The sequence below is a fragment of the Pseudopodoces humilis genome, chromosome 1 (assembly GCF_049639895.1).
Source record: "Pseudopodoces humilis isolate 2021_Gansu_Grassland_sample_001 chromosome 1, ASM4963989v1, whole genome shotgun sequence".
In the NCBI taxonomy this organism is placed as follows: domain Eukaryota; kingdom Metazoa; phylum Chordata; class Aves; order Passeriformes; family Paridae; genus Pseudopodoces; species Pseudopodoces humilis.
Genome location: NC_142200.1, coordinates 17,649,994 through 17,674,640, shown reverse-complemented (window position 1 = coordinate 17,674,640; position 24,647 = coordinate 17,649,994).

The window sequence follows — 24,647 nt, the reverse complement described above, 5'->3', positions numbered from 1 at the left end:
GAGCCATATCTTTGGGATCCACGGAGATTACTTCAGTGGGTATGTTCCACTAGGTTTTATTCACTACTCTTTTTCTGAAAGTAAAGTCATAATGCTAACCTGTAGGAGCTTTTCAACCCTGAAAAGCAGTATTTATGTGCCATAACATTGGCATGTGTTTAATAAACGTGGTTGTGTGACATCTACAATCAGTCACTATAGTCCACGGAGAAAAACAAGCACATCTAGTGCATCATTTCATTTTGAGACAGGTGTGCCCAAAACATGTTTCTCTGTCAGCCTACTTTTTAAGGTCTTTGTTCCTCCACTGCCTCAGAGAAGAATAGAAGTGCATTCATCAGTAGAGCATAAATATGCTGGAGGCAATGTTCACCAAGGTATTTAGACAACTGCTCTTAATTAGGTACCTAATTTCTTGTGAAATTTGCAGACAGACTGTGTTTGCCTAAGGTTAAGCTGTAAACCATAATCTCCTTGTAATACCTGGCTTTGGCAGTTTGCATGTGGTCACACAGGAAATTTTTGACAGAGCGGGAAAATGACTTTTTCAAATTTGTATCAACACTAAAGCTACCAGGTCATCTGTCCTCTATGTTATCTTTCAGCTTTGTCTAGCTAATGCTCCTTCCTTAATATTTATTTGGCTAGTTCCTATGGCTCCATGTCTCAGTGGACCCACTGCTTATGAGAAAATGCCTTATATATTATCTTTAACAAAATCACTCTTACTGCAAACAAGTTATTTGAAAAGCATCATGGATATCCCCAAAGAGGATTAGCAGAATCTCCTTCCAGCAGGCTGACAGGTTCTCCTTTGTTTCCTAGTCTTTTCTTCCCTGGCACCATAATCCTCCTTGCTGAATTCAGACAGTCTGTAAAAATCAACACTCATCAGCATGTTGGGATGTCAACTCCACAGCTAAAAACCCTGAGACAAGAGCCATAGAGCCATTCAGGTAAATTTCAAAGTGGGAAAAATTCACAAATTAAAAAAAAAAAAAAAAAAAAGAAGAAGGAAACAAAAAAAGAAAATGTTTTAAAAAATAAAAAAATAAAAAAAAAAATAAGCTTGTTCAGTTTTTACAGAGATGCAACTGATAAATACACTGATTGTTCCCAAACCTCACACTCGTGTACTACTGCCAGCCTGTTATCTGCTCTGAGGAAAGAGCAGGGAGCTGAGGACTGACCACAGCCCTCAGCTCTCACCCTGTTTCAGGCTTGATACAAATGGTCCATCAGATTAGACAGCTCTAGTTTAGAAGCTGAACAGGTCTGATAGTTCAACAAACAAATAAGTCCATCTTATATGAGAGTTTGTTACCTCCAAGATAAAGATGCGACGTTGGCATAGCTTCACGCATCCTGAAACAGCCTGTTTGTGTATCATTTGGCATGACAGATAAAACTTTCCTGCATTTACCCATACCCACCAGTAACACCTTACTCAGTCCATGGGCTAGTATTCCCTCTATGGCCGTCCAGACACCTGATGTCCTGCAGTACTGAAGGAGGGTTCAGTTCCAGCAGATACCAAAAATTCAGGAGAAGAGAAGGGTCAGCCATTCTTCCTGGTGCTCACATTGGGATTCACAAAGCCAGTAGCCCAAAAGAGAGTCAAAGGATCCATTAAACTCTCTCAGACTCCTCTATGTGAACAAACGAAGCTTTAGTTTCTCAGGAAGAAATAATTACAAAGATCCAGAGATTCCATGTCAACCACAAAGTGTACAGATTTCAGACATGTCTACACAGCAAAGGTGAGAAAGGTTTAAACCTATTTGAAGCAGAAGCACTTATTTGGAGTCCAGGCACTGGTTTGGTAAGCATTTGTTCATACATTTCCTGTCCTAGACATTCAGAGACACAGATTATATTTCTAAAATATGCCAAACAGCTGATTAACCTTTAAACCTGGATAGATGCCTTCCCCATTCTACAAGAATAACTCCATGAAATTAGTTTTAATGACATTATAAAAGCATGGAGTGGTTTATAATTAACTGTTAATAGGTAGCAAGATGATTTGGAAAAGTTTAATAGATTTAATCAAATTACTTAAACATTTACATTGCTCTAAACATGTGTTATGAAATTAGCATGATACTTGGTTTTATGATTAATTAAAAAACACTTTTATTAATATAAATACCCTTTTGGTTCAAAGTTATGTATACATTAGCAAGTGTAAAAGGTGAATGCTTGCACATCTTTTTCCTTAGGAAATGAATGTGGTTTCCTCAGCAGATGTTTGTAATGAATGGAAAAGTTCCTGCCTGGAAAGAATTTTACAGAAACTGTCATAGACAGAGTTAAGCCCTCTGATTTTTATCTTTGTTTGACCTGCTGTTTGTGTGTTAAAGATGAAGGGATGAGGCATGGCTGTTTATTTTCCTGCCTTCTGGCAGGTTGCTGCTCTACTATGGGCAAACAATTTTTTAACCACAAGTGACAAATACACTGTTCCAAATACTACAGGTTTGGCTTAAAATTGATTGTCATGAATAAAATTGCTGACTTACATCTGCGTTTCATCTGGCCACCATGGGAGGAGCAGCTGTGGTGCCACCTGGAACTAGAGAGATGAAAAAATTAGGTGCCCCACTAGAAGAAAACCTCATGGCACAAAGCCCAAGGAATATGAAGGATGGGTGAGTTTGAAGGAATCATTGGATGTTCTTTTGTGAAGAACTGTATGTCTACAAAAGTAAGGCAAGCCCCCAGTGAGAACAGGAAAAAACGGTATCAGACATCAATGCAATGACATCATGGTCCTAAGAAAGCTTGCAGGGATCTGCATCCTGATCTTGTGAGGTAAGCAAAACACCTTTTCCCTGTTCTTGTAATCCTGCTGTGTCCATAACAAGTTATAAAAAGCACTCAGTATTTTCTCTTCCAGAGTGGCTGAATCAACACCATGATGCTGTGAGCCAGGAATTCAGGCAGACCTCAAGAAGAGTCTATTAGCCATCAACATGGACAATATGGCCAACATGGCCAACATGGCCAACATGACCTCAAGAAGTCTCCAGCTGCTGGCTGCCTGAACATATTCACCTTATCCTCTAGCCCCTATACCTTAACCCATGTAAGCAACTATTAATAGGCACCTATTAAAAATAAGAAAATGGGGAAGGTGACCTTCAAAGTTTTTTTCTGGAAGTTCATCAGTTATATCCATTAAAAAAATACATAAAATAGCATGACAAGAAACTCAGCAGTATATTGGAGGAGGCACAGTTTGAAGTTGTGGTTAATGACTTCATTTCATAACATATTGTAAAGTATTTTTTGAACAATACAAAGGATTAAAATGGCAACAGTGACACACAGATTTTATTTCATGAGAGGGAAGTTATACACAAACTGTAGTTAAGTTGGATTTTGGCCTGTTGAACAATAAATAAGGTCTTCATAATTGTTTCTTTACTTTCATTTTTTTGTTAATTCCTGTGAAATATGCACACACAAAACTCCTCTCTGTATTTAAATTTCTGCATTGCCAAGTTCTACAGTGAGAGTCTTAAGGCTACATTTAAACTGTGCTATACTACACTTGCAATTTTTTTTCTTTTTATGTACCACCATAGCTCCTAAAAATAGGGTCAAATTATACCAGGTGCCTTTATACAGATGAGCAATAAAACAAGATTTCCAATTCCTAAATCTGAGGATTGCTTGGATACATACCAGGTCTTCCGTGACCGGATGAAAAATAATTACGTTCAGAGACTGGACTGTGACAGAGTAGGACTTATGAAGAATTGATTGAAAAATATGAGGCAAAATTAAAGCTAAAATAATGACTGAATATTCAGAATTAATCATGTTTCACTGCATTTGTCTTTAGAACTATGGAGTGTGTGTGGTCTTGGCAAGCTTTGAGGGGTTTACTAGGGGGCTGCTGTTAGAGTGAGCCTATGATGGAGAGAATTTAAAAACCTGCATGTCAAGTGAAGAGAAAGAAGTTTTTTAAATAAGATAATATAATAAAATATTTTATATGCATGAACTAAGATGTCTATCTGCAAGCTGCTTTGGAACTATATTATTCTAAATTAATAATGCAAATGTATTTTGTACTGCAGTGCTAAATATAAACCAGGCATTACGCAAGCTGTTATGCAAGCACCTCCATTCAGCTTTGCCAGCAAATGTCAGCACTGACCCCACAACACCCCATTTCTAGGGCCTCTCTTACACAGAGAATGCCAATTGTACTGAACTGTGGGAGCACTTATATTGTAGAGAAGAGGCTAAAATGAGACTCACCAAACTTATTTTCACTTGAGATCAAAGGCAGAATGTGAGTTCCACTCTCCAGACATCAAAGACCAGTGCAGAGCCCACTGTGCCACTTCAACCTGAAATTATGTGCTTATTATGTACAGTGGGAAGTTTACAGCTTTTATCTCAAGGCGCAATGCAAGAAATTCAGATAGCTAAAAATAACTAATAGTAATAGTAGTAATAGTAGTAATCATTATCACCATCACCTGGACTTGATCAGTAAGAACAATGCCAATTAAAATAAATTCTTTTTTTCTTCCAAGGTTTCATGTTACATAGACTAGGAAAATGACTGAGTATAAAGACTATTTACAGACAATGAAATCAATATAAGTGTCTTTCTAATAGAATTTGATCACACTCAGACTTGTCACGTGGTTTTACTAAGTTTCATACAGAGAGACCTCAGAGCTGACTTCTAGTTAAGCCTATTTTACTAAATTGAAGTCTATAAGCCACTGCAGTTCTGTTTCCACACCCTTTGAAATTATCAGAAAGGCACCTCATGGTCCCAGACAAGTGGGCAAGCGGAAGATCTTTCCACTGATGTGGCTACGGTTTTTTCTTATTCAACATCCACATTTTCCTGCAAGTGGGTTCATTGATGCCAATGTGAAGACCAGTGTGACCAAGGTAGGCAAGTTAGACCTGCAATGTTTTGTTCTCCAGAGAAGAGATGGTTTAGACAGGTGGATTCATAAGTTGGAGGAATGACAATAAACATGCTTGTAGTCAGACTTGCCCAAACTTGACACAATTTTGACAGCAACATGTTGGTGTTACTTTGTTATGTAGCAGTAAGAAAAGAGTGCAGAACACACATTTTTATCTAGTCCGAGGGTATTTAGACTTTTTTTCATTTTATTTGGGACACCACGTGAAAAATTTTCAGTCGAGATGTGTAGACTTAACTAGAGAATCATCCTACAATGAATTTGTTCACAGCAAACCCCTCAAAGTAATGAAACCCTACAAGCCATATGACCTGAAAAAAAGAAAAGTTAAGCAATGCATTGACCTAAAAAGTTTTTCAGTTCCAAGCACATCCCACTAAATATAACCAAAGATTCTGGGGTAATCATATCATAGTCACTCATGCATACAGAATAGATATGCTGCATTGGACTGTTTTCTGCTGATGGACTCCTATACCATGAAAATGAGTTCTTGATGAAAGACTGTCTGAAATTTCTGGTGAATACATTGGAGAGGGAAGCACCATTGATGCTCCAGTAGATAGTAAAAGTAGGCTGTTGTCTGTATGTGGACTGTGACTAGTTAAAAGTTACAAAAGGTATACCTAGACTAGACTACAGGCACACAAGGGTTGTAAATTTCTAAACATCTGTACCAAGGATCTGGACAGAGAAAAATGCATCTTTTTTTCCAATAATCAACCTGAGTTTGCTGCTGCAGAAACAAGGGTGTACGAGGCAGACAAGGAGTACAGCACACACCTGGATACAACAAGCTTGGTAACTGAAAGTATTCCAATACCCTGAGGCTTAGGTTCAGTGATATATGATTGCCTCTCATCTGCAGGAGCTTTTCACTTGTTAACTGTACAAGAAAGTGTTGAGAAAGATCTGACAAAATAAAACTTTATCAATCCATAGTTCAGAGCCAATACACAAAGTGAAATCTTTTACTCTGGAAAAGCTACAAAACACAAGGCATAATAAGCACAAACAAATATACTTTTGATCACTGTAATGTGTGCTACAGCATGCCAGCTTCTCTTCTGACATTGTAAGCTGATGGTACACGGGATTACTTTACGACTCACTTCCACTCTTGTTGCCTTGTAATCACCTGGCTGGTTGGTATGGATTTCCCTACACTGACCACTCACCCCTGTGTCTGCAGCCAGGTTTGACCCAAGGCCATAAATCAGTGCTGTTAGCTCAGCTTTTATTGAAAAAGTGAATGCACAATACTGTGATAAACAGTTGTAGCTAATAAAAAATATAGGGAAAATAAGCATAAAAACTGCATTGAATTGATAGTAGTCCAATCTCCAGGCACATTTTCAAGTAGCAGGCAATCAGTTAGTGATCACATTATGTCCACCCACATTGGATCTGGGCCTTGAACATATACAAATAGAAAGAAAAAAAACTATTTGAGCATTTTAGTATATGAATGTATAATTATAGAAGAAAACAGTACTTTTAATATATTTTTAAGATATATATAAATGGTATTATATATATTAATTTAATAACTATATTTATAATTAGATTATAAAATATAATAAATAATATGTTTATTTATATTTTATTATAATATATGAATATATTAATATATGTCCTAAACTACTAGAATTTCAGAAAGTAGTTATTCAACCCCAGGTTTTGGCATTAGTCTGTTCCTATTATTGTATTTTATTAAATTTTTATATTGTAATATTCCTAGAATACTAAATATTTACAAGAAGGTGCCAGTGAATTAAGACTACACACAGATTTTCATTAAATTCTTTTGGGTTTTTCCAGTCTTATAAAAATAAATAAGCTTTTCTTCAACTGAACAAAATGTGATCATTCTGAATGAGAGTACAATGCATCATCCATCCAAGTCTGTCTTTAACAGTACCCTTTGTCTCTCTGACATAAGGCTACAGTCACTGTTTTTTGAAAATTTAAACTCTTACATGCTTGTACTGAAAATCTACTGAAAATACTTTGTTTCTTTCAGAACACCTCTTAAAGAATAATAAAACATTAATTTCAAAATTGGTTTTTAATAGCGGCAGGGTTACGAAGACTAAGGCTGAAGCAGAAGTTTTTACAGGTAAGGCCACAACTTCAGTGCAACCAGAACTGTGCAGCATGAGAAGCCCCAGGCCCAGCTTGGACCTCAGACTAGCTGAGCACTGTCACCATCAGTCACAGTTTTCAGGGCTACAGCCAGAGTGTCCCATGGACACTCAAGGCAAGATAGATGGAGCAAATGGGGAAAAGGATAGCCTGTCAGATCCCTGTTAACACTGGGGCTTGGGTTAGGAGTAAGGAGAAGAAACTGATTGTGCAAAAAGTTATTACATTGCACAGTGCCTTTTTACGTCACAATTCGAGGCAGACACCAGTGAAATATATGGCTTGAGCAAAAGAAGGTTTATATGTGTAGAAACAAGACCTGTATCCACAGCTGACAGCAGGCAAGGCAGGCTGAACTTAAGTTGTGCTAAAGTCAGCTGGACACAGCAGCTAGCAATTTTCCATCAGAAAACTGGTGACAGTAATACACAATATAGACAAGAGTGCCAGAGCCTCAGCTAGAACAAACAAAGTGGCACAACAACAAATTAGCTGTGGTCAGACCAGCTTTGCTGGTTTACAGCAATTCAAAATCCATGATGCTTTGTCGCTCTATGCCAAAAAGCTCTGGAATAGCTCATTTTAAATGCAGTTTTAAAGTGGGTGGAAAAATTCTTGGTGGTCATAATGACTGCACCTTCAACAAATGAAAGCAAAAAGTTATTTTAATCTCTCATGTTAATCCCTCACTAAGTTTTGCTTTCTTTCTAAGTAATATTGTTTTAACACTTGTGCCAGTAGAAGCCTTGCCAATATTTTCACAAAATGTTGATAGGTTTTGCCAATATTATATTAAGAAGGACATCTAAGAAATGTAAACATTTAGTAGATTTTTATGAAAAATTATGTCTGTCCAGTATCTCATACCACTGGATAAAAAAAGAAAATAAACCAAGAACTAGACCTCTGGAGTACATTCAGATTTCATGTGACAAAGAGGCTCACTTTTTGTCCTGTGAAATAATGAATACAAAATATCATTATTTGCTCTCAGTCACCCAAATATGCTCACATAGTCTTTTCATTATGTCCTTATCATGAAGCCCTAGCAATCTACAAGACAGCACTAAAGAGACATGAACATACAGAAAAGTAGAAAAGGAAGAAAGAAAAGGGTGATGCCACTGTACTGCAAGAGACTAGCAGGTCAGTAAGCCTATCAAGTGAGTTGATCACTTTTTCCTTCCCTTTACTGTCTTGTTTGTTGCATGACTGTGTACTAATTTAAAACTGGTATGGTCTTAAATGTTTTTCCAGAGAAACAGAATCTGTTACGCATAAACAGTCACAATGTTCTCAGAAATATGCTGAGAGGCAATGGAAGTCAGCAAAGAACTAAAATGTAGCACAATTCTGATGCAGAGTGAATACCAGAATTTCAATTTCCCCATGAAGGAAAAAGGGGCTTGGTCTACAAGCCAAGCTGAATTGGCAGAGCTTGGAAGATACAGATCCCTTGGAACTGCGAAGGCTCAGCCTCAAAACCAAGGCAAAGGAATGGAAGAGCTTCATCCAACTCTTGCCCATATTCTACTGGCTCCTTGCTCAGGACAGGGTACCTGGGTATAATGACTTGATTTTTATGAAGAAGCCAATTATGATGAAAATTGATCATGCCTAGAAAAAAAATGGGAAAAAACAAGGTTAAAACATGAAGTTAAAGGTTTAATACCTCCTCCAAGACTTTTATGAGCATCAATGATTCTAAGTGGAGAGCTCACTTTTAATATTTAGAGCAAATGGCATAAAAAATCCTTTGCTTAAAAATATGTAGCAATTAGTTGATGAGGAAAGACACTGGCAGAAAAGACATGAGCTCAGAAGCTCAGCATTACTAAAGAGATAGTGAGGATGCAAAATGTTCCTTGCAGTTTGGAAGACAGGCAGTTTGTCTTTTGTTGCTGGGAAAAAAGGAAGTTGTGGAATGTATTAGGGAACAAGTCCTGCACATCAACATCATCTTAAATGGATGTAAATCAAACGTTTCAAAGCTTTGAGAGTTAAAACTCTCAAATTTATTTTCACATGGATGAAAACAGAATATTCTTCACTGAAATGGACCCTGAAGCTCTAGAAAGAAGGTTGAGGTTAACACAATCTCCATCTTGCAGGCATGAGGCCGAGGAACAACAGTGATGACATCATGCAAATGTAACAAAGAAAACCAAAGGGGGATGATTAAGAATCGTTTCATGCATTCTGAGCTTGGTCTGGTATTGAGTAGCACTGAGAACACTGGAAAAGAATTTGAATTTAACTTTGAGTAAGGACTAAACCTGTGAGTCATTGGCTCATCTCCTAGCTGGAGTTTTTTTGTAAAGATCCACAGGAGGGAAAAACAGAAGTAGGATTACAGGATGAGTTGTGTGAGGAGCCTGGGAGAAAGGCATGCAGGGTCCCAAGGGAAATGAGCAGCAAATGTCTCTGCACATACTGTTGTAACGTGTTTGAAAATTCAAAGCTTTCCTTAAGGAAATGCAATGAAGCACAGCTGAAATAAGCTATAATATAGTGGTCAGAAGATGATTTCCAAGATCTAAAGGATGCCCCTTAAATAAATTTGCTGCAGCATTTGGATCAGTTTATGAGTAACAAGGCAACCACTGCTGTCAAGCACTCATGATACTTAATATTGCATAGGTTATTTTATCTTGGGGTCTTTTTTATGTGTTCTGGTATTTCACTGTCTCTAAATTATTATTTATATATATATATATATATAAAATTATATATATTTTTATTATTATTATTATTATTATTACTTCTTCCACTTAGTTTAATCTAGCCTAATAACACTTTCAAGTTTAGACAAAAGTTGCACAAGTCCCTTAAACTGTGGTATTTCAAAAGCTTTAATTAGAAAGAAATACAGAACTTTTAGTCTGGTCTGTAGGACTAAACATAGTCATATTTATAAGTCAGTAAATTTTTACTAAAGTCTATAATAGCTTTATAAATTACAAAGTATTACTATTATTGGTTTATTCTTTTTTAACTTAAGAGTCTTATTTCAGTAAGATTTTTTGCTTTCCACGGTGGCATTTCCCCATCTCTTTTACACAATTATTTTAAATTCTTTTAAACAATAAATTTCTGAAAACTTTATTCAGCTACTGACAGACTATGCTGAGCATGGTCATGAGTTATTGAGACCATATAGTCAGTTGATGTAGAATGAAGTGTCAGTTTGCTTTGAAAAATATAAAAAATTTGTCATATTTACAATCAATTCTGAATACTGTAGTTATTTGACATGTATTTAACACACCATTTAGTAGTAACAACCTTTAAACCACTGTATTTCCAGCACCTTAAGCTGTAGGAACAGTTGGAATAGTTATTCTCAGGTTGCCCTCTGCTGTTTAAGATTATAAAGACAAGTCATGTTTTACAGTGCTGTAAAAAGCAATTCGGTGGAGGGAGGTAGATCTGGGACTACAACAGGAAAAAAAACTTGTACAGATTATTTTTATCTTTATATAAAGTCCATCCAATTTGAGAAGGAATGGACACTCTCTGAAGGGTTCTTGAAGGAGAAAATGCAGAAAGTGAGGAAATATAACTTTATTTCTATGATTGCAAAATGTTTACAATCATCAGCTATAGGAACAAATCTTGCAGTTGTAAAACAATTTCCCATCAAAGTCAATGTCACAAATCTAATTCTTAGCAGCTTGAATACTCAGATAAAATTCCTGGCTTGAAGTATTTGAACTGAGAATGTGACAAAAACCACTAACTTCTCTTCTTTTACATGTACTTTGTAGGTGTACTATAATTTGGTACAGTATATACCAATTTGTAAAATCCAAGGGCTACACTACCTAAATAATTGAACTAAACTAAACCCAGGTGCTTCTTGAGCCTTAGAAAGATTCAGAAATTTATTCTGCAAGGTTTTACATTTGCCCAAAGAATCAACTGATCTTTAACACTGCAACTAAGGGGATTTATTTGGTCCAGAATGAAGAAGAGAGGCTGGATGTGCTCTGTTTAACTGGAACAGAAGAGAAGGAAGGTCCATTGGTTAGCAGTGGCTGCCAGATGTGGGACAGACCCATTTGCTGGCCCAGCACAGTGACTGTGGACATTCAGAACATGCTACAGTGTCTTCCTTCTGGGCAGAAGGTCCCAAAGATGTTTTGTATTCAGTAATGCTATAAGGAGAATGCAATGCTGTTTTTTTTCTAGTGCTCATTTTCTGATTATGTTGTTTGTTTCTTTCATCAGTGAAAATATAAATCTGTCAAAGTTTGTTTTTTATTCCGCAAGAAAGTAACAAGAAAAGGCTTAGTGTTCATTGGCAATGGAGCACTAGTGGGAAAAGACTTTGGATGATTTTGGGTGATTCAGGTCTGCTGGATGAAATAACTAAAGGAAATATGTTTCTTTAAAAGAGTTTAATTATATTTGGGCTGCTATGAAAAAATCAAATTATTGCCACATGGCATCCCTACAAAAAATAGGGGGGCAGGAGGAGGCTTGAATGTCTCTCTTGTGCATTTTCTTCATCAGACTCATTTAGGTTTCTTACACAGCTCCTTTTTCTTGTATTTGCTCTGTGTGCCCTTTGGATATCTTTATTACTTCAAATTATAGCTACATCTTGTGACCTTAACTTGAGCTTAGCATAGTTTTTGTCTAATACTGTGTATGTTTAAGGTCATTACCAATTAACTTCAATATAACATTGAATTCACATCATAAATTCAAGAGAATGTAGTATGTAAAAAGCTCTCATTGCCTCTAAAAAAACATTCTGAACTGACCCAGATGTGCAAGAACAATACTTGCTGACTACACAGAACAGGTTCTGGGGTCCTTTGATCTTAGCCTCCCCCTTCCTTTTCTAAATATCTTCAAAAGGCTGCCTTTCTGAAATGAGAAGTTCACCCATCCTTATTTGCTGACAGACTGAACAGGAAGGGCACATGGAAGTTCTTCTTATTTTATTGTGTGATTTATTTAAAAAGCAAAGGCAAAAGGTCTGACATGTGTAACACTGGGATCCAGGACTCTTCAACACACAACTCAGTTCTGTACCATGGCAAACCTAGAGGAGTAAATAGCTACAGCCATGTACAACAATTATTGAAGCGAGTCACCATGCAAAAGTGAATGTTTTTTTCATTTACACACTGGTAGTCTAACACAATAAAATTCCAGTGTGGTTAATTCTTGTCTGAATTGTCCCTGTCACTTACAAAAACATTGTCTTGGAATATAGCGAAGTTCTTGATTACTGGAAGTGGCTATGTCTCCAGGTTTTATTCAGGCTATTGGAAAACCTGAAGGAAAAAGTGCAAGTACTTGACTTCTTTAGTATTATTCATAGCCTAGGTGACACAGACTGCTTGAGCAATGACTCGATCTTCTCGAGTGTGGCCCGGCTAGCTCAGTGATGAGGTTTCTCTTCACTCGAGTTTCGAGCCAGCATATGTTTGTGGGGTTCACTGATTTTCTTCAAGAATCCAAGTCTATAGAGCGAGTAAAGAAATCAGGGGGGGACTCTCTCTCTGGTTTGCATTCCACAGTTTATTTCTGTGAAGGGGAATCCAAAGAACGAGAGACCAAGGATTTGGGGTCTGGGGGGGTCTCTTTTAACAGGGTTTCTCGGAGGGAGGGAACATCAGAGAGGGAACCAATTATTTTTCTCAGTTAGTACATCTTACAAACTTTGTACAAATCAAGGTTACACACGCCAAGATAAAAAATAACAGACACCAACTTCTTCAAATGCCCACAAAGGTGTGGGAGTATTCTATACAGAGGGGCAGAGGGGGAGAGAGGGGGGGCCTGGTTTCCTGGCAACACAGGGGGGAAAGAAAGGGAAGGCAAGGTAAGCATGCCCTCTCAGCTTCCATAGCTCAGAGGCATTCTGGGACAGGAAAAAGTTACAAACTTCCGTGTAGGAAAGAAGAGTTCTCTTCTCCCAACCCCGTGCTTTCCTGGGCTAAAGAAACTTCAAGCAGCTGGAAATGCCAGCGGGGTCCTCTCTTTACTCTATCCGGCCTCTCGCCGTGGGGCTGAGGAGAGAAACTTACGTAACCATGGTAACTTGACGCCAGGTAAACAGGAGAAAGAGAAGCTGGGGGGGAATCACAACTAAAAAATGGGAAAAGATACATTTCAGGCTATCAACTACAACAGAGCAACACTGCAAATATTCCTTAAGTCTATCAAGAAAATTAGAAAACAAATACTTTAGACAATTTCTGCTGAACTGAAAGAGTAGAAATAAGTAGCAAAACTAAAATAAGATGTAGGATCTGACCCTTGACAACCACTCTATGTACTTCTTTATAACAGTTCAAAGTGGATATGGTCATAGTCTTACACTGTAAGGAAGTTCAGAGACTCCTTCATGAATATTTTAAAGTGTATTTATCTCTGCCACACCAGCATCCTTGAACTGTTAGTCATTATTTCAACCGATGGTCTGTATTTTCAATCATTTTATAAATGAGAAGATAGACAATTATCCATCTTCCAAGATGAGGACAGAGGCAATCAGGAAGCTTCTAAGCATGCCTTAGAGATATTAAAAAACAAATTTAAGCCATTTAACAGTGTTACACTTCTGACTCTCAGAGAATAAACCAGATATTGTAGTAATGGTAGCTCTCAGATAAGTTTGTGGAAAATTACACCTCATAGAAGAGAAAATCCATTGATTTATGAAATTTCAAAATATTGGGACTTCTGAAATGGAACCTTTACACCTACACACAAAGTTCATGTCCTTACCAACTCCAAGAGTTGTGAGACCACGTCTAGAGTCCTGTGTCTGGTGGGAGGCTCATCAGCACACAAAGGACTCTCAGGAGCAAGGCCAATGAGGGCACTGAGCCAACAGGCCAGGCAACAGGAGCCAGGAGCAGAGGCTGAGAAGCTGCATTGCCCAGCCTTAAAAGAAGGTGAAGACCTTACTGCTGTCTACAGTTCCTGAGGAGAAGATAGGACTACTATGAAGACAAACTCTTGCAAATGCACAGTGAAAGTGAGTAAAGAGATACAAATTAGGAACATAGAAAGATCTGCTTTGATGTTAGAAAACTTGTTTTTCTATTGAATATTGGGAAAGGTCATCAGAAAGATTGTAGAACCTCCATCTTGGAGTTGTTCTGAATACAGCCCTAAGAAATCTGGACTAATTTCTACATTGAGCAAGGGATTAGACAGGGTGACCTCCAGAGGTCCCTAACAACATAAATTGTGATTCAATGGGTGATGTTCTTCACCCACTGTTGTTATAGTCTGAGAACCTGGGTATATTTCTGTGCATTTGAATCCTAGCAGGTTGGAAAAGTATGTTGATTTTAACAATCCCACATTCCAGCAGGAGCTCCAACTGCTTTAGTATTACATCAGGAAACAGCCTCCACTGATTAGTTTCTTCTGATGTACAGTCCCAGGAGACTTCTTTGCTTTATGGCAACTAAATGGGCAAAATACTTGTCCACAGCCTTATAAAAGTCTGTGCAAGTTCTAAAAATCTATGGTTACCCAAATCTCAAGATTTCTTGACTGTCCTTTACATCTTTTAAATTCTCCAGTGCCTTACATGAAGATATAGGTTGGTTCTGGATTTCATTTACCATTCTTGGGATTGTCCTGAGCAGAGCCTGGATTTGGACTTGATGGCCCTTTTGTGTCCATTCCAACTCAGGACACTCCATGAATGAATTTACCTTCTTTGCTTGAGAGCTGTTATTATGCACCAAATATACAACTCTTCATACTGCTTATTTACTAGAAACTCTCCTGGCAGTTTTTTTCATGCAAAAAAACTCTCTTAGACAACATCTGACAATGATTTGAGAATAGCAAAGGGCATAGGAAAAGGCACATTTAGCTATTTGGATATATAAACTGTTGCGTGACATGTCCCCTAATGTCCTTTTTGAATTGACTCTTACACTCTTAGTTCCTTTTGTGGATATAGTTTGTCATCATACAAATTATTTACCCATACAAAAAGGAGGAAAACTTGAAAGAGTACCTTTTAAGCTCTACTTATATTTTATCCATGCTTGTCCTTAGGACTTAAAAGAATCTGACCAAACACCCTGAGGATTCTACAACAACAGAAAATGCCATGGCAGACCAGTTACACCATATGAATGTTAGAAAGGTTCCAGTGCAGTGCCCACTGCTGCCAACAGAAAGGTTCATACTGACATTGTCAGACATTCTGAATTAATTTTTTAAAAAGAGACAGGTACAAACAAACTAAACATATAAATGGAAGTCAAGAAATAAAATGCAGGAATACAGAAAAGAGTGATAATACTGAAACTGTGCAGCTAGTTAGGGAAGTTGTCAAAAGCACAGGAGTTGAAATTCCTCAACAAAACTTTAGTGCAGAGCCAAAGAATGTGTATTTATTTCACTCATGATGACAAGTTCAAGGCATCTACACCACAATAAGATGAGTGTCGAAAGATGAACTGATACAAGCTGTGCATTTCATCTGAGCAGTGTGGATGCTGCTCTTACAGGAGAGAATCATTCAGAGAACAAAGTTATTACAGATAGAAAAATCACTGCTGTAATGAAATGATGTTCAACCAGTCAGAGGCATACAAAAGCTGCTTCTTTTAGGAGGATTTTTTATTTTTAAATTAAAGGCTTTTTCTGTTTAAGAGCTGATAATAAAATTGTCTATACTGAGAAATGGCTGAGAATCCCCAAGCACATTATTGCTCTGTATTTTATCAGTTCCTTCCCTCTCAAAAGAGGGGAATGCTACAAATAGATACAAGTAGTTCCCATTGCACAAGTTTATTTTCAACATGACTTAACACTCAACATCATCTTCCTCACTGTATATAGCTGGTGACAATCTTTCTGTATTTACAAACTGTATTCATTAAGTTCAGTAGGGGACTGGAGAGTTTGAATTGGAGGCATAGGAAATTCCAGGAATTCAAGATAAAAGTGAGCACTATTATACACTAAAAGTTCATTTATAAACTGGTGGATGGCCTCAGCATTCCATCTGGCCCTCCAAACCAGGGGCTGCTATGGGACATTTGGACACAGAGACCAGAAAAATCAATGTTTTGCTGGGAATAGGAAAGAGCTCTACTTGTCAACAACAACTTTGGCTTTCATCTTGCAGATAAAAATGTAACTGCATCTGTAAAAGTTCTAAGTATTTAAAAGTACTTAAGGCGTTATAAGGAATTATAATTATTAAAGAACCCTTTAAACTAAAACTACCAGGGAGTACATGGACTTAATGAAGACCTAGTTCTTACAAGCAAATTGTACTGGTTTACTGAAATGGGATGTTGAAAGACAGCTTTAGCGCTATCATTTTTATTGTGACAATAATTCCTTTTGTTTTAAATTCAGATTGTTTTTAAACTCTAAATTAAACTCATTTCTCATTGAAGTAAGCTTTAGTGCTACAAACTCTTAAGAAATTTTTAAACTTACACTAGTTCTGTTTCTATCCAGTATTTCCACAAAGAATGACTTATTTTACAATTTCCACTCAGTTCTGTCTCCCAGCAACATCTACTTACAAACATTCACTAAAGCTTTTTAAATCAAAACTACAGATACACAGGGCAAAAAGGCAATATAAAAAGAAATATTCAACCAGTATCTTTCTTCTGGCATATTTAAATACTGAACTACAAAAAAAAAGGTATCTTGTTATCTTCTTGTCATAGAAGAATATTCTAGGCCTTCACTGATGAGACTGGGGATGGATAAAGGGCAAAAGACTTCCAAAATTCTGATCACCAATTGTATGAAATCTTATACTATGTAAGTTCTTTAACATTACTTTTTCTTCCATTTTTTTTCATCTCATTCACATACTATGGAGGAATATAAGAAAGACTTCAGATAGGTACACAGAAAAAAAAAAGACAATATTCCAATGAAATTTATTTATCTACCTATCTTATGAACCATCTGAGAGCTTGCCTAGATTTCATCTCTAATCACTAAATTTAAACCCAAAGAGGGACAGTCACAAACTCAGTATATGTTGAATACTATTCACAGGAGCCTATGCATTAAAGGCCTTTTGTACAAAGGATGTGAATCCAAGCCTAAGTTTAGAGTTTTATTTATGACTTTATTATCTTTTCCCTTCATAATAAAATAAAGCCTATTTATCTGAAAGAGCCATAACAGCATTGCACTTCAGGGAAGTGTATTCCTGTAAATAGTAGGAGGAAAATCTGGTACTTAGGGAAATCGGCAAGATTAAAGAAGTTATGTGAAGGGAATCTCTCTCCCTTTGCTACTAACTGGATGGAATTACTCATCCTGTTGAGAGACAATAAAATTATTTTGGAATTTTATAGTAATATAATAAGAAAAATGTGGAAAACAAGCATCAGAAATGTTTTATTTCATGATCAGGAACAAGTTATAAAACTAAGAAAAAAACACATGCTTTAAATTGACCTAGAAAAATGACATTTCAAAAGTATTCAGTAAGTGCATTGGTATTGAGACACAAATAATGAAATCAGTAAAAATTATAGTCTTAAATCTCACGTGCTCTACTACCTTAACAACAAAAAACCCCAAACCTTCTCATTTGTTAACAAATGAAAGCTGGGGCTCTGAAATCATCCCATGCTGAGTAAAAGGCAGCTGAGGTTTTTAAAATATCATGGAACCTTTAAAAAGTTACGAAGACAGAAAGAAAAACTAGACAATATACACTCATTAGCTACTTAAGCAGCTATTTGCTAAGCATGTTTAAATCTTTGGAGGAAATACTAGAAAAACATGCAAAGTATTACTATTAGAAGATGTTAAAGCAGATGTTCCCCGACAATTTGTCACAAAAATTTAAAATATTTTATTAAGTTCATTTATTTTTTCAACAGTCTTTGAAGTACAGAGCAACATTTTTTAAGAGTTGTGATTAATAGGCATACTGTTTTATTTGGATTGTTTTGTAAATCATGTGGGGCTTTTTTCTGTTCCTATAATGTGACAGTTTAACTCCTCTCTGATGTCAGAACAAACTGGAAAAAAAATCCATAAATAAAGAAAACTCTCTTTGGGCTTGTAAATCACAAAGAATACATTGGCATGATGCACATCAGGAAAAACTGTAGGTGGTTTCACACTTATTTCTGCTCCAAAGCCTCGTGACTGGAATTATATTACTTAATTGGAAATAAGGGTCTTACACCTAGTTTACAAAAAACTTATTTAAATATTGCAATGTGATTATGCTGGACATGTCCAACTGAACGTGATACATGTACAGTACATTGTACTGTGTTGGCCATGGGCATTTCCTGAGCAATTAACCAACTTTTAGTGGTTTATTGAGTTTGGGCAGCCAGTTCTCCTGGAATGTCTGAGTCCAGAGGCAGTAGGAGAAGTTTTCTGAACCAACCAACCGATCTTGCTGCACCATCCACTCTGGACAAGTTTATAATTCCTGAAACAGATTCCTTTTGATCGTTTCCCCTGAACATCGATATAGAATCGCCACTAGCACTAGAACTTGATGAGTTTTTATTTCATAGATTTCCTGATGCCAAGAAAAGCAATTTGTCTTATACAGGAACTGAAGGGGAAGTGTGTCAAAAAAGTCATTTATCATTAAGTTTTTTAATAAATGCCTTGGTTTTCTTTTTTTTTTACCATCCAAAATGGCTTTAACTATTGAAAAACCCCACAATTTTTTTCCAAAGTACTGAGCCTTCAAATTAAACTTTTCTGTCAATTTACAGTTGGAACTTAGTGTGTCTCAAAATTGCCATATATTGTCCCCAGACATGACATAAGTATGACATTTATTCTCAGAGCTCTAGCTAACAAGGAGTTAAACAAATACAATGAATATATGTATCAATTACACTAATTATCATTATTACTAAAACCTGTGCTAAATCTAGTGACTATTCTATCCCTAGTTCCCTGAATTTGAAAAGGAGAATATATTTATTTTCATCAGTAACATGAAACAGCTTAGCCATATCTTGACAGAATTACTAGAGTTTTCTTATCCTTTTGTGAGTCCTCTTTACAATACTTTCCCTAAAGTGTCTGAAGTGTACTGACTCTTCTATTGAACAGGTTCCTGTGAGAGTGGAACAGCAGGCTAGAAAATTGCCAAGTATTCTGCATTTGCATTCTTTTTGTCAGCAGAAATCCTGGGTCCTGAAAAGTTATGGTAAATTAAAATCTTTGTCTGCTGTTCTGCAAACAGAAGAAAGGGAACAATGTTTCTAATGACCTACTGGTAAGTCAGTTGAGGTCACAATATAAATTAACAAAATAGCTAACACCTGTGAGTGGCAAATTCAATGACCAGGAACAGAGAAAAGCCAGAAAATCTTTATTTGCAGAAATATTCATATAGATGTACAGAGCTAATTTATTTAGCCAGGCACCTATGAAACTGTTAATTATTCTGTCCTGGGGTGACTTGGAGTTTTCCTTCCTAATTTGCCCTAAACTAAGACAAATTCAAAAGCTGGAAAGTTGTGAGAGGGAAAAAAGCCTCCAAGTGCATTTCACACTCATGCACTGCTAGGAATTCAGAATACACTAATTTGGAAAACATGTCTAAAACCCAAAGGGGTGGCTACCCTCATGTGTTCTGCCTCTCTGTGAAAGTTCATTGACATTATGGAGGAACATAAGAAGACCCAGAATGTGCTTAGATGCTGTATTGTCCAGCATCCAGTGTAAGTTTTAAGGGTGCACTGATACAGGACCAAAAGGGTTGACTTTACTCTTTCAAGTACCTACACTGGGGATCCCAAGCCAACTGCTGACAGATTATACCCTGGAAACTGAGATGCTTAAACAGTGACATAATTTCAGTGATTTTAAGAATAATCATATAATTGTTGCTGTGTTTTGCTTCTTTAATTCTACATTTATTTTTATTATTATTACATAAAAGATATTTAAAGGATATACTTGGATGAAAAGCTCCACTAACAGTGATTTCCCCTGTGTCAATGTAAAATGTATTCAAAGTCGTATTTTTTTTCTTTTGGGGACTAATTACCTTCTAAAATAAACTTTTCTAAAAATTCTGTAAGTGTTTAAATGAGTATTTGCATGTTCCAGTTTATTCCTTGCATCTGGGATCTCTTTAATCAGTCATTTTTTTATGAGACCATATGGAGAAATGATAGTCTTGTTCACACAACACTGTATTAAAAAGAATGCATATGTTTTCTTTGTGAATTAAAAGAGCCTAGGGGTGCTGGAATTGACTGCATGGTCTGGTTACTTGAAGTTTAACAATTCTTGCTGTTCACAGCTGTCAGTGTTGCATGCAAGTGTTATATTCCCCTTGTTTCCCAACTCTGTATTTTTTCTAAGATCAATACAGGTTAAAGGATTTTGTAAGACATACAGCTGTCAAGAAGTTTTAAAAGGTACCAGATATTCTAATTCCTTTAATTCTTCATTTGCATAACAATTTGTTTTTATATTTTCCCTATGAAATTTAAAACTGTAATGTAAGTAAAGGAAAAAGTTTCATTTACTAAGTAAAATTTTCTGTTCACTTCCATAGTAAACTTAAGCCTGGAACAACAAGCATTAGCTATTGCTTAGGGAGCCCAAACAATTCCAACAACTATAGCTTCAAAATATGGTCCAATCTGGAAAAATTTTTGCTGTATCCTAACCCTGAAAATCAGCCTCACCACCCTATTTCCAAAGACCCAACAGGAAAGGGTAAGATAGAGAGACCTGCATGAGGAGAGACCAGAGCATAACAGAACCTTCAGCATTTCTTCTCTCAGTATCAGTTTGGCAGCAAAAGGGAAACAGCAGAAATTTCAGCAGCATTCACCAGCAGACTTCCTCTATCGTTAAATCTCATCCTGGGATGGATGAAAGGATAGATGAATGAGTGGATGGATGAATAGACAGATATTTTTTTTTCCCCCAACAGAAATCTCTAATAGAAACATCAAAAATCTAGTTAAGTTCTAACTCCATGGCAAGTTGAGAAGTGACAACAGCTTTATTTAATTTCCTCTGTTGCCTGGCACGAAATTCTGACAATGAGTTTGAATTGCAGGAAAACAAGTTTGGAACTATGGACTCCTAGTGTTCCATATTATGCTCAAGAAGAACAACGGTTTTGCTTTTAAAATACTAAGTTTTTGCTCTAGTAATGGGGAAGATCATTGCATTTTCACATCAGATTCATGTTTCAAATGCTATGACTGCCAATGTTTGTGGAGCCTGAACCATGTGACTTTTCCCATTTGGGTATTAAGTCATTCACAGAACTCAGCAAAGAAACCCTTTGTAGCAAAATAATAGCATATTTTTATATTTTCTCCTACAAGTAACAAGAAGAAGTAGGGGGGGATATTGTGTAATTGTTCCTTTAAGCAATATGTAGAACGTCAAATGCTTTCCATTTAACATGTAATATTTCCAGCTTTTTCCACTGTTGAACAAATACCTAAGAAAAAAGATTTCCTGTGAGTAACATATCATTAAAATGAGATGTCCTTGAAAAATTCTGCTAGCTTTTACAAATGAGCAAAAAAAAAAAAAGGGGGGAAAAAAAGGGGGGGAAAAAAAGGGGGGGAAAAAAAGAAAAGAAAAGAAAAGAAAAGAAAAGAAAAGAAAGAAAAGAAAAGAAAAGAAAAGAAAAGAAAAAGAAAAGAAAAGAAAAGAAAAGAAAAGAAAAGAAAAGAAAAGAAAAGAAAAGAAAAGAAAAGAAAAGAAAAGAGAAATTTAAAAAATGAAAATTACCAGAGCTGAAGAAAAATGGAAAAAGCCAAACCCAGCAGACAAGCAAGAGGTTTGAGTTCTGAAAATCATGACACCAACAAGGTCTCACAAATATCCTCATGTGGAGCAGTCAGAGTACACTGTTGGAAATGGATCTTACATCACCCATGCAAGGGCTATACTGAATCAACAGCGTTTGCACCGAGACTGGAACATTATAAGTGTCACTTTATGCTTTTGTTCATTTGGTGTCCACTCTACCATCACCAATTCTCCAGTTATATTTTAAGTACAATATTGTTTATGTAAGAATTGGTTTCTCTAACATGTCTTCTGATGTAGATTCACAGAACAGTCTGAGTTGGAAAGGACCCACAAGAATCATCAAATCCAACTCTTAAATGAATGACTCATGCAGGGAACAGCGCCTTGGTTTTACTAACACCATGCTCTAAACAACTGAGCTAATCTCAGGATGTGAGTAGCACAAAACATCATGAAAGGCTATTGAAGATCATATTTTGTGGGTTTTCATTTACTCCTATAAACACAAAAATTAGAGCCAGCTGCCAGATTAGTTGAAATTAAAAGGATGCATATCACTTTTATGTTACAAATAAAGCCAGGGTTTTTTTTTAAAGAAAGAAAGCAACAAGTTATTCCTTGAAGACTTTGTGGAAGATTTATTGCAAATGCACAAACCAAATTCATTTAATGCAACCACAGTTGAGATGCAGTATATATTGTTTCATTTCTCATACAGCTAATTCTGGCAGATACTAATTATCCACCCCCAAACCTACACGTGTCCTTAATTTTCTCTTTGTCTGTAAAGCTGATATGATTGCCAGTAATAAATCTCAAACACAAACATTTTAAATATATTTCATTATTATGATTAGGTACAACACGGTTTTCCATACCTTGTGTTTAAAATACAAATCTACTATTCTTCCAAGTTATTCTGAAATTTTCTTTCTTATCTTGATTTTTCTCTTAAGAAAGGCCCAGCTTGGTAATGTTTTGTGAGACCAGATGCACTTCTAACATGAAAACAATAACACACAAAGCTGAAATCACTGAAGACAAAATTAAACAAAACGAGTGCAGATTGATTCAGTTGCCTTTGGCTGGGATGCTGTTACCTCTGCATGTAGCTGCCTCATTGGGAAAATATTTGCCAGTATAATCTGGTAATAGATTACACACCAGCACTAGCTGTATTTTAGCAATGAGGTGATTTTTACAGATCACTTATCTTCAAGGTGTCAACAAAGCAATGTCTGCAGCAGTGCCTGCCTTCCCTGGCTTCGTGAGGGCTCTCTAGCCATTTGTGCAATGGAATTTTCTCACGTTTCTGCTGCAAAGACCTTAAACAATCCTACTCTGACCCACCACTTGTCCTTCTCCTGGCACCTGCCTGCAGCGTGCTCTTCTGTCCCAGCAGAAGGTGTTTGTCCAAGCGGCAGCAGGACCGCACCCAGGGCCGTGGGGGAGATCTGGCGAAGGAATGCAGCAGGAAAAGGCTTCCCTGCCCTGCAGCACCTGCCCAGGCTGCGTGGTGCCCGCTCCGGAGACCTCAGGCTGTTCTGATCCCTGGAGGAGCGTCCTGGGAAGTTTCAAAGAGTCTGTGCAAGGGAGCGGAGCAAAATATGCAGAAAAGAGACTTGCTGTCTTTCAGAACGCTTAACAAACGTGCTATGATTTTACATCTTGGTGCTATCCATCCACCAGTTGTTTCTGGAAACATGAGTATCCACGAACTGTATAGCTGAGAGGATTTCCAAATTTGAACAGTATCTTCTCACTAGGTCATATCTAAGCTTGTCCCTGAAGTAGACAGAGTATTTTGAATATTTTATTTATTCTGGCTTGAGTCATAACACTTGTCTTCCTTCTCTTGATGCCTGCCAAGGCTTTTCTCTTGCTTAGAACCAGGTTTTCTGTTCCTTCTCTCGTTGCTGCTGGACTGCTGCTTCCCATCTATTTTGTCCTTTCACACCTCTGTAGGAAATTTCTACAGCTCTGGAAACCTTGATTTTCTGTGGCTCTCTTAACAACTTCCTCGGCAAGCTGATCTCCTTGGGCTCTGGCTTTTGATTATTTCTGGCATGGGATGGAAGGAATGACATTCTCTCCTCAGTTTTGCCTAGCATTTTTGAAAAGGAAAATACAAAAGAAGCATCCTTAAACAAAGATTTTTTTATTGTTTGATGCTAGATTTTTTTCCTGCTGTTGACTTTCATATGTCCATGACATTGAAAAATGGACAGGAAACAAAGGTATTTAACTTTTCTCTGGCTGTTTTCTATTTCCTCAAGTACATTTCTCCATGAAAATTCCATTTTTCCTGTTACCTACTGGTGTATCCTTAATGCACAATTATTGTTAACTTAGAGCAGCCAATGTCCCTAGTCTTGTCTAAGCTCAGAAGAGAAGTTTTTGTGACACATATGATATGTGTTACCTGTGCACTCCCCTGCGTTACCAGAATGAACAAAGTTTGGGAAAAAGCTAAGATGACAGAAAGCGAAGGAAAAGCATCAGCTTCAGCCTTCTGTAGACAGCTCTCAGTGCCAGGCTGCCAAAAAGACACTCATCACTTTAAGGAGAAAAGCAATCTTTTTTGATTTACATCTGTATTTAGGTTTTGAATTTGGAAATGGAATTGAGGTTTAAGAGGGATGTAAAGTTATATAAAAGGCTTTTCCTTCACCCATCATTTTTTTTCTTAATTATAGGAGTACAGAAGTCTCATTAGCTAGTACTAAGGTAGTTGGATTGTAGATGAATCAAAGGACTTAAAACAGACAAATCTGACCAAAAAAT